Source organism: Ornithodoros turicata, chromosome 9, assembly GCF_037126465.1.
Source record: "Ornithodoros turicata isolate Travis chromosome 9, ASM3712646v1, whole genome shotgun sequence".
NCBI classification, from domain to species: Eukaryota; Metazoa; Arthropoda; class Arachnida; order Ixodida; family Argasidae; genus Ornithodoros; species Ornithodoros turicata.
The window spans coordinates 29,456,281-29,467,222 of NC_088209.1; the positions used below are offsets into that span (position 1 = coordinate 29,456,281).

Sequence of the window (10,942 nt, forward strand, 5' to 3'; positions counted from 1 at the left end):
ACTTACCTAACTGCGCAAAGCGCTGCCACATAGTTTTCTCTGCAGAGTTCGTCATAGTCCCCTCTGCTCTTTTACGATGTTAGACGGTTGCCATATTTCACGTAGAAGGATCGTGCCAGTGCGTTCTTTATTTCTTTCAATCACTATCATGCATATCGAGAGCTTATATACGAAGTCACGGGACAGGCAAAGGTCGGGGTGGGTGAACGTGGTAGAGAGAATGCGCGGCGTGCCTGAGGTTGCCCACTACTCATGTTTCCAGTCTTTCAATGCAATCGGGGAGACCTGCAGTGCTGTCGACTATTACGAAATATATACTAAAAGCGCTAACAAGGCACATATACACAGTCGAGAAAACAGGACACGAAGTGCTTTACCTTAGCGCTGTTAGTATGTACATTCAATAGAAACAAGCACTAAGGTCATTAGTTCAATGTCACCATGCTGTTCATTGTTCATGTGTATGTGTACGTTGTCCATACGTTTAGTGAGCACTTACATTTTTGTGACAAGTTCGAAAGCGTTCAGTCATGTGCGTGTCTGTAGGATATACTCTGCAGTGACAGGGTACCTGAATTTCAACTTGTATCGAATAAATGTTGAATGTATAGAAGGCCAGGTCTGGTTGTGTTGCATGAAGCATGAATGACGCATCAAGCTTTGTTTCTTTTATGTACCGCATGGCCGCCATTATGGCACAACAAGTAACAAAATCATTAGCCGTGTTCAACCTAAGAACGGTATGAAATGTAGTCCGTCAACACTAACAGAGTTACTCCGCCGAAGAAATTATACTGCAGCGCCATCAATTGCAGCCTTAGGGCTCCTGTAGTTTCGACGTCGGCGCACTATTTGTCGAGTGGGGCGGCGAGCTATTGCAGCCAATAGGAACAAGTGCAGGGCAGGGGTTAAATTGCCGGTCTAGGTTGAGCACGACTAGAGCTACCAACGCGCAGATGATTTGAAACCCGCGAGCTTGAAGTTAAAAAAAAGAAAACGCTACATGTTGTGCGACTCCGTATACGCAACTCGAAGAAATGAAAGTTGAGCTTTTTGTCATTTTGGGTGCATTCCAAGTTTCGTCAGAAATTACGAGACCCGTAGGGCCGTAAAGCTCCGTGAGGTGTCCGTTCATGTAAAGTAATAGATAAAACGCATACATCGCAATGAGACATAAACCAGAGGAGCTCGACACTGTGACGTGCACATCATGACATAGCTCACACCTGTGACTCCGAATAACGCGTTTCAAGGACTCGTTTCACGGCAGCTTCTAAATGGCAATGGAAGGTCACTTTCGAAACCATGCTATAAAATTCCAGACTTCCTTCAACGGTGTGCGCACTACTGTAAAGACGCACACACACCGTCTGTAATCCGATAGACTGACGTCCACCGCTTCGAGACATATTTTCGACTGGTGCTAAGCCACTTCTCCAAATGCGTCGTTATTATAACATGTCATTTTCCTTTTTGTGATACAAGAGTTAGCGGCCGGCCATTGCATAACGGTCTCTATAGTTGTATAGCTGGTGTAGCGTCGTGATAAAGTGGTATAACTGGTATAACGTGAGCATCACGTGTCCACGAGACAGAGAGAGATAGAGTCTGCTTTTACCTGTGGAGGGGAGGAGAGGTTGGTGAGGACGACAGGTAACGATGCGGCACCGTGCGCTTTGGAAGTGACAAAAGCGCAGCCAAAAATGTATCCTATAATCGTTTAAAAGCTGTTGCATCAACCTCACAGTTTAATCACGAAATTGCTGTTTGATGAAACTACGTGGTATTGATATTGGAAAGACAGGAAGCAATTGGAAATGCTTGTAGTATGGGTGGAAGCGCCTTAGTGTAAACTAAGAATGATCCCATAAAGAAACATTTCCTTACGTTTGAGGAAATGTTACCTTGCCGGCATGTACTCTAAATTGCTTGCATTCTGATTTTATGTTCAATAATCCCATATTTTTTCAGACCTTTAGCACATCAGTGAAACAACTATATCACATGAAACAGCCTGCATATGGCAAGACTCAATGAATGCAAAAGTTTGTGCTCTAAAGTGAATTGCCGCCGTTCTCTCAGGGATCACTAGAGGCTAGTGCGGTTTCGAGGGGCCCTCTCTGATTCTGGAAGCACACCCTACCGCAGCTCGATCCCTTATTGCCATTCCCTCCACTCGAGGGCGCGCCGGATCGCCCTTGAGCGTCCCGAGTGAGCTTCAAAAAAAGCCGATGCCTAGGACGACACTGTTGTTGAGATTGTGGGATATAATAAGAGGAGACATCAGATAGTACACCTGATACAGCTGCGTGGCTGAATTGATAAGAGAGGGACGCTCTAGGGATACCTGAGGACAGATCGAGAATACGGCCGATAGACTGGCATTCGGACACAAGCATTGCTTGTATGCTCTTTAATGGTAGCGCTTAACAGTTAAAGGGACACAAAAGTACAAGTATTTCTCCTCACGAAATTAAAGATGCCATTACCTCACCACCACAAAAGGAACGGAATTTATCGGTTCGTGATTTGTGAGCGAAAGAAACCGCCAATTTAAACTTTCCCTTTCTCTCTCCTTCTCTAGAAACCCGACAATGCGGAGAGGGCGCTCATTGGTCTCCACAAAATGATAAGTCCAATCACACAGCGGCAGATCGTCTGAAGAGACCAATCCGAGGCACCTCCGCATGGTCGCGCTCCTCAAGAAGGAGAAGGGATATCGGGAGTGGGGATATACTGCACACATAGCAGACGACACCGTCGGCCCTGTCGTCTGCTGCGGAATATGTTGTGGCTGAGTCGCAGGATATTTGCCATGGCTAGAACGGCACGAAAAAACACGACGTTGAGCACTCGTGGCCACGTGCCAGCAGAGAGCTATGACGTTTTGTGCATCCTCCGATAAAGATACTTTCACTCCGCGCGAGGATAAATTTTTGCACTTTAATTCTTCTTTAATATGTCGACAGCGTAAAAAGCTGGAGGAAACCTGTATTTATTGAGACCAGGTTAACGGCACTCGTGTAACAAGTCACTTCCAGCGCCTCCGTTCACGGCTCTTATGACCTCGAAGGCGCTGCAGAGCATTCACTATGTACTCAACTGGCGTACTCAAATGGCAGTTTACGCAGTCCGTTCACGAGGATCATCATTCTCGAGCAACATGCAGTAGAGAGGACATCGCGACAGCCCGATGGACTTACAGGGGTGCCCTACCGTATGTCGATCCAGCGTGACAGACGACCGCAACGCATTATGGACAGGTCCTGCTTGTCACACGCCATTGCAAACGCACATGAACATAACAATGGCGGCCGAACCGTTTGTTAACAACGTGATTGCGGTTTCTCTGCCCCGGTTTTGCTAAGCACATCGATCTTCAAAACAGTTAGTTCCGTTCAATATCCTTGCAATAAAACACGTAGGTTCGCAAATACGGGGCCTCGTGCTGTTCGTGACTTACAACGGAGTGATCATGACACCAGTGCTAGAACTCACCCAGCCGATGTGATGCACTGATAATTCGCAAGAACCATGATATCGAGTAAGAAGCATCGCGTTGTTTATGCCAGCAAGATATATACACTGAATAACTTTACGTTGCACACTCAGAAATGAACTGAACTGTTCATTTCTGCTCATTCTCATTCTCATTTCTGCTCATTCAATGCTCTAGAGCAGGGGTGCCGCACCCCTGCTCTAGAGCATTGCCTTTGAGCACAAAAACACCCTCTCCGTCCTTACTTGGTGTGTGTCCCTGCCCAACAGCAAGCCAACAGCCATTCTTGAAACGTCAGGGTTAGTGGAAGCTGGTACAACGGTTCTGACATTGGACCATAACATAACCGGAGTGTCGGTGCCTTGCTAGACTGCTAGACTGCCATACTAGACTGTGGCATGGTGCTTTTGATTGTGCTTAGTAAAAGTAATACAGTAGTTCGTCTCTGGAAACGGAAGTAGTTTGTATCATTGTCCTTCCTGACAAATTAGAAAAGACGATGTTAATACTACGACGCAAGAGCTGGAGAAACACATGTGGTACGTATTTCCACTTTTATTGTGTGGCACTTTACCTGGGGCGCACCAAAGATTGCGTGTCTCCACTCCGGAGGATATGTCAACAACTTGTAATACGACGAACTCATTGATGTCGAGCGTGATGCTTCGGTAATCAATTGCTAATTCGAAAGTTTACGTCAACAGACCTTGAGCGGCGCCACAGGGGCCAGTTTGTGGAATCACTTGAATTTCGATTGATGTGCACTCTTCAGTTTGTTTGTGGTGTGTATCAATGACATGGGAGGCTGTTTATGTTTGATAATGCCACACGTTCGGTTACCACTGTTCGCAGTTCGCAGAACTAGCAAGGAATCGGTTCAGCACTGATGAGGTCACAACGCCATGATCAGTTACCACGGTTTCCTTACCTGTCTTTTTTTTTTTTTTTCTGTTTCAAGTTCATTGCTAAGTAGTCGACCTCGAATTCCATTGCAAGCAGCCGACGAGTCAATAGAGCCCAGTCAATAGTGCGAATTTCGCTGCGAGATCGACCTATAGGGGGCGACACCGTCACCATTCTGGTGCGGATAACACGCCGGCCGATGTTCGGAGTTAATAGTTCTTTTCCGTAATTCTTGCGTATATTCACCGGAAGATCACTTGTGCCGCGATCATACAATACTGTTCGGTTCCCCAATGCTCCACCTACTGCACTGAACGCGGAATAAACGTGTAAAAGCAGACGACGCGAGGAAGCTATCCTGATCCACACTACGGTAGTTCAGCCTTTCTCCGCAGCGCGCCGCCACCGTTCGATCTCGAAGCGATTGTACATTAGACGATGGCTTTCTTTTCGGTGCTTATTTGTCCACCACGAGTAGCAATCAAATGCAATGTACTGCATAGAAAATTGATTCGAGTGAATCTGGTAACGGCTTATCAATGAGTAGTTATTCTTATCAAGTAGCATTGCATTTATCTTATCAGGTGAGATTAAGGTCGTACACGTACGAAAACTGAAATGAACACCGCTCATTTCAGTTTTTGGGTACATATGCTTCGAGCAATGGAGTAAACAAGTACACTCTGGACCTTGAGAAAAGTACCTACAGCAGCGGAAGAATGCACTACAGGCACGAATGGAGAGGCCGCATAAATTGCTTCTGGGAAAAGGCCACAATTCGCCAATAAAACGAAGGTGGTTGATGGTAGTGTTCTAATCCAAATTGGAATAGCGATAGCATCGCGAGGTCGGCATCGCGGGGTGTCCTTCATCGGCATAAGTCACCATTCTGCTAAGCCGGGTGTACGAAATCAGGAGCAGGAGCATGGAAGTGACCCCCAAAATATTTTTTGTTTTTCTCTGCGACGTCTTCTGTAACGAACAAAATGAGCTCCTGCGAAAGAACGATGAGCGCAGGTAACCTACAGAGCACGCGCAAGGCTCTGTTCCACGCACCTTTAAAAAACCCTCTCCACATCCATCGGCGAAACAGAAGACGCCGTGACGTGTCACGGGCTCCGGCACGTGACCAGTGACTTCAAACGGCACAGCTCAAGCATTATAAGCGGCGCGTGAGCCGAGAAGCAAAAACAAAGAAAAAAGGCCCTGAGCAGTTTCTACGTCACGCGGAGCTCGTGTCTCTCTTCGCGACTGCTTTCACGGACTGTCTTTTGTAAATTTTAGTACGCAGTGACAATACGCCGCAGTGCGAAAATATTTTGCATGGTGACTCCTTGTGGACAGCTTCACAGATGAAGCAGGGTTTCGAGTCATGCTAAATGTCACTTCCATGCTCCTTTATGACAGAGCACGAAGACTACACCCACGCACGGAAGCACTGCACGGCAACTTGGCTTTGCCGAAACCGACACGTGATTGTATCGTTTGAACTGCATCTCAACGGCTTTGTACCACTGTCATATTTTCTTTTCTTCTTCTTTTTTTTTGATTCTGTGTTAGCGCCGCGAAGCAACTGTGGCTATGGGCGGCGTATACAGATGTGGACAGATGGAGAGAGGACAGGAAAGAGTGGGGGACAGGGGGAGTTAGTATGCGTCCTGGGTCGACTTCAGGAGAACTGTACCGACATTGGCCTGGAAAGTAATCGGAAAACCCAGGGAACACCTCAGACAGCACAGCCGGTGGTAGGATTCGAACCCACCACCTCCCAGTCTTCAGCACGACCTTGGCTACCACCAACAAGCGGGACCCCATGCCGCTGGTCTTTCTTCTTCAACCAATAACGATAGGGGTGAGCGCGGATAACACTGACGGTATCCGCATCCGCACGGCACCTGCGCATGTAATCATCCGCGACCACATCGGCACCCGCGCGGACATTGCATTTGTGGTAAAAGAATCCGCACGATGAAAACGTTATGTTACGGAAGTTTTCACTTTTCAGCATATAGAAACTTTCGAATGGAAGTTATGTCATCCACAGTTGTTCAATAACAGCAGTTAGAGGCAAAACAATGCAAGGGGTGCCACACATGAACGCCACTTTCGGTTCACTGCGTGCTCTCACATGTGGCTCCGCCTAGGGGACGCCGGCAGAGACACTAATGCTTATTAGCGGTTAAAATGCGGATATCCACGGGCATAACCGCACAGGTTCGCACCTCTACCCGCATCTGAATCCAGCTTTCGCCTCCATTAATCAGCCGCATTCAGAGCTGTGCAAGTTACTCAAAAAATGTGATTGAGTTACATTGAGTTAGTTACATGACTCTGAAAGAAAAAAGTTGCAGGAAAGGTTACTGATACTAAAATGTAATCCAGCTAAAGTTATAGTCGTCAGATTTTAGTTCAGGATGCACGCGTTAGGCGGGCGCTCATTACAAGCGCCCCACAAAATAATTGAAAGCACAGTTTTCCAAAGCAATATGTTGACCATCGGCATAACAGGGCACATGACATAAATGTTTATGTGAACAACGCTAATATGCGGAAAACAGAACCTGAACGGAACTCAGAACAGAAAGCACATGTAACACCATGGTGTTACTTCTATTGCACCTGACATGTTACTCAACTTTTAAGGTGTTACATACAGATCATCGAAAATCAAGTCATGAAAGCAAGAGTTAAAAATGTACATTGTTGACTAAGTGAGATGAGTGCCTACATGCGCGGTTTACGCCTTGTTTTAAATAAATAGTAAAATAAACGCTATAGAAGGATCTATAAGTAAAGTGGAAACATTAATACAAAAGAGAAAGCGTCAGGTTTTGTAAAAAGAGAGGACGGGAGACAGAAATTTATAGATAACTCGGTTGTTAACACAGCAGAAAGTAACTGTGACTTGAGTACAAGTTGAGTACAAGACAAAATATATTTGAATTACAGCTACAGTTACTCATCGCAGAAAGTATTTAGGTAAATTAATCAATTACTGTAACTTAATTACTTGTGGTTAATTGCTTCGCAGCTCTGATCTGGTCAAATACTAGAAGTCCTACTTCTCTCCATTGGCACTCTTCCGGCATGCCACTATTTCGTTAGAAAAGCCTGTCTCTTAACTGGAAGCCACAGTGTCTTAGAGATCAACGACCGCATTAGAAGCTATATCCGAGGGGATGCTGATAAGTTCCAGGCTTTGCCCAGAAAGAAGAGAGCCAGAGTTGTGAATACATATATATGCCACTCGTATATGCCACTATCACAGTAGAAGCAAAAAATATAAACCTGACAATTTACAAGTCTTTAGAGGTCATTTAGAGGTCGCGCAGGCATTCTGTCAGCCTTTTTTATTCTCATTGCTTTACAGCCTTATATCCTTTTTTTTAAATAAACATATACACCCATATACAAAAGAACTGTGCTTTTTCAGTTTCGCACTTTCAGTAGGTACTACAAGTCACGGTTGTATTACAAGGCGTCCATAGGCGTCACTTAAGAATACATTACATACATTAATACCTTATAACACATACATTAATTACCTTGGAGTCGGTGCTCACCGTGGACCTTGAAGATATAGGGAACCGATGTATTGTATTGAACGATAGCTACGACATACTTGCACGCATAACCTTTCAAATTCGCATTTTTTTATCATGTATCTTTTCTTTGTATCTGCGGAGATTCGTAATACGAAGATATGTACCAGGACGTTATACCCTAGTGTTAATCATGCTGCGCATAGTCGTCTTGCGACGTAAGACCCCAATTATAAATTACCGCTTACGTCGTCATGTCTGTTTATCTAAGGAGGTTCGTTATACTGGTGTTACATAGCAGTCTGTCTAGCGTGCTGTATAGAACAGAAGACACACACGCAAACACACGCACGCACGCAAAGAGAGAGAAAATAGTGATCACTATGTTTACTACTTCAGCAACAACAAACTCTCTTTGACGTAGGAACTATATTTAGATCCTATACTATCTAGATACAAAATGAGGGACAATAACTCCGTACTGGCATGGTCTGTCCCCCTTAATTGAAAACACAAAAGGCGGACGTCCTCTCAAGCGAACAACAAAATTGGAACCACATTCCCGGCTGCATCATATAATTTGCATACGGTTCGTCTGGTCATAACAAATCCTTCCTTTCAGATCTCGGTTTCTTGTCAACGTGCCCAACTTGCGAAGGGGGCACTGTTTCATCGCGAAACATAACGTGTTCCGATTGTGAAAGGGCGGTATAAGATTTGATGGGCGAATGGCCATATTCGGATTCTGAATTCGGTGTCTCGAATCCTTATGTAACATAGGGTAATACGAAATCGAAAGCGGACGAAGACCATACCTGTGGTAATATTGCATTCCACGCATTTATTTATTTATTTTATTTTTTATATATGAACCATTTAGACGCCTGTATCACTGAACGTACTACTCGAGATATTCAATTCTTTGGCTTCCGTCCGAAGGATACCAGGATTTTGATGCGGGGCAAGATAAAATCAAAACGTGGCAAAGCTATTGAACGACCACTGCTATTGAAGACTAAAGATATTGAAGTGGGCCACAACCCAGGTGGCGAATTTCCCAATTCATCATCATCAGTGTATTTGTTCTCGTTGTTGTTGTTGTTGCTGTATACCATATCACCGAGTTGTGTAGACACGTTGTTTTACGGAACGTAACTTAACGTAACGTAACTTAAATACAATGTACCTTGTGCCCATACTTTAGCACATGTTAAAGATCACTCAGGTGGGCAAGATTATAGAGCTTTGGTGAATCATATAAGATAGCGTCGCCGCCATTGCGCATGCGCAGCGGTAGGGCGCGCAACGACGGCATGCGAGCGCACGCTATTTTTCGGGAATAGCGTCCGTACGCTAGCAACTGCTGTTGAAGCATCTCGCAGGATTCCGGCTGGTATACTAAGAGTACAAAATAACATCAAATTTTACACAAATATGTTTGCACATCTCGTTTAATAGCATCTTGTCAGCTGTTGTCGCATTTGAACTGGGCAACTCGTGCAACTCAGTTGCGGACCGACAGACAACCGCTTGGCGGCACTCGCGTCGAGAGCGTTCGCGGAAAGATCATACGCGCGGGAGCACGGTGTAGTAAAATATGTTTCTGCTCCGTCGGACGTTGAACGCGCAGCGTCTTGTAGTAGCGTACGATCCGCTAAACTGTCGATTAATCCATGGATTGATCGCTGTGGTTCCGCTTATGATCTTAGTTGAACTACGCGTCCCTGTTACCTGTTGTCCGCATCTAATTTTACTTGTATCTTATTTTGTATTATATATTTTTTTTATTGTATTGTGTTTGTATTTTTATTACCGATTTGTATTTATTTCGTATTGTTATAAATTTGTATTTGTTATTGTATGTATCTATTTTACTTGATCTTATAACGCATCCGCGAAAAATGAGTTCACTCCCCGCTAGATTGTCAGGGTTGATCACCTTTGTTTATGCTGCTGCTAACCGCACGAGAGACTAAGAAAGATTCTCAACATTTAGGCGCCGGGCATCTCTGGCGCACTGCCACCAGGGCCAAGGGCACCGTCGCCAGGGGAGCGAGATTTGACCAACAGGGTCACCACTTATCAGGTGTATACTTTTTGACCTGTCAGGATTGAAACTGTCAAAAGGTCAAGTTTACGCAAGCGTGCTTTTGCAAGCATAAATTACTGTTCATGAGACTCTGGGCATAATTCATGATTCGTACTCGTACGAATATGATATCATATATATCATCACGGCGAGTTGACGCTGTTGGCACAAGTTCTTCATTTCCAGGGAGGTCCGAGACACGGACGAAATAGACGACCAGGACGCGTGTCTCGTCGTGGGGTTCATCCGTGTCTTGGGGGGCTCCCTGAGAACGGTGTGTCATAATTACATAATTCGCACGAATGTGCAATGAGCCCGGCCTCCTGAATTTCTGCACATGAACCCCGTACGCCTAAAGTGAACGACGAGTGCGGTCTAGGGCTATCGAGCCGCAAGGCGTGACGTCAATGTATGAATTACTTCTGGGAAAGGGTGAACTGTCAGGGGCTTCCCATGAGGCGCATGACCTTGGCGCAGGTGTACCCTCTAGCCAAGTTGGTCACTTCATGCCAGACTCGAGGATCGCGAGGTTGCTGACACAAGGTGATGGGCGATCGAAACATGTACAGCTTGGGACAAAAGTTTACGGAACACGGCATCGGCGTATTTGTTCATACGAGCGGTCTCCTGCAAGCTGTCAGGAAGAGATCGAATAAGAAACGGGTGACCGGCTATTCTATCCATCTCGTAGTATGCATGTCCGCTCCTGTTTGCTGATGGTGTTTCGTTCCAATGGAGAAATGTGACACCCCGGTGTTCCGTAAACTTTTGTCCCAAGCTGTACCGACTGAAGGTCCAGGGTAAACTCTTGCCGTCGCCGCGAGGTGTCGGTAGGGGAATGTGAAACAGGGTTGATTCGGATGGGCGTTACTCACTGCAGGGCGAGTTGCAGGGATAACACCGCCATTT

At 45.6% G+C, this 10,942-nt stretch overlaps 1 protein-coding gene across 1 annotated transcript in view; it reads right to left on the minus strand.

The window, feature by feature from the left end:
• Positions 1–10,942, minus strand: part of LOC135368545 (cadherin-87A-like) — a 137,850-nt gene that overhangs the window by 73,956 nt on the left and 52,952 nt on the right. The window lies entirely within an intron of this gene.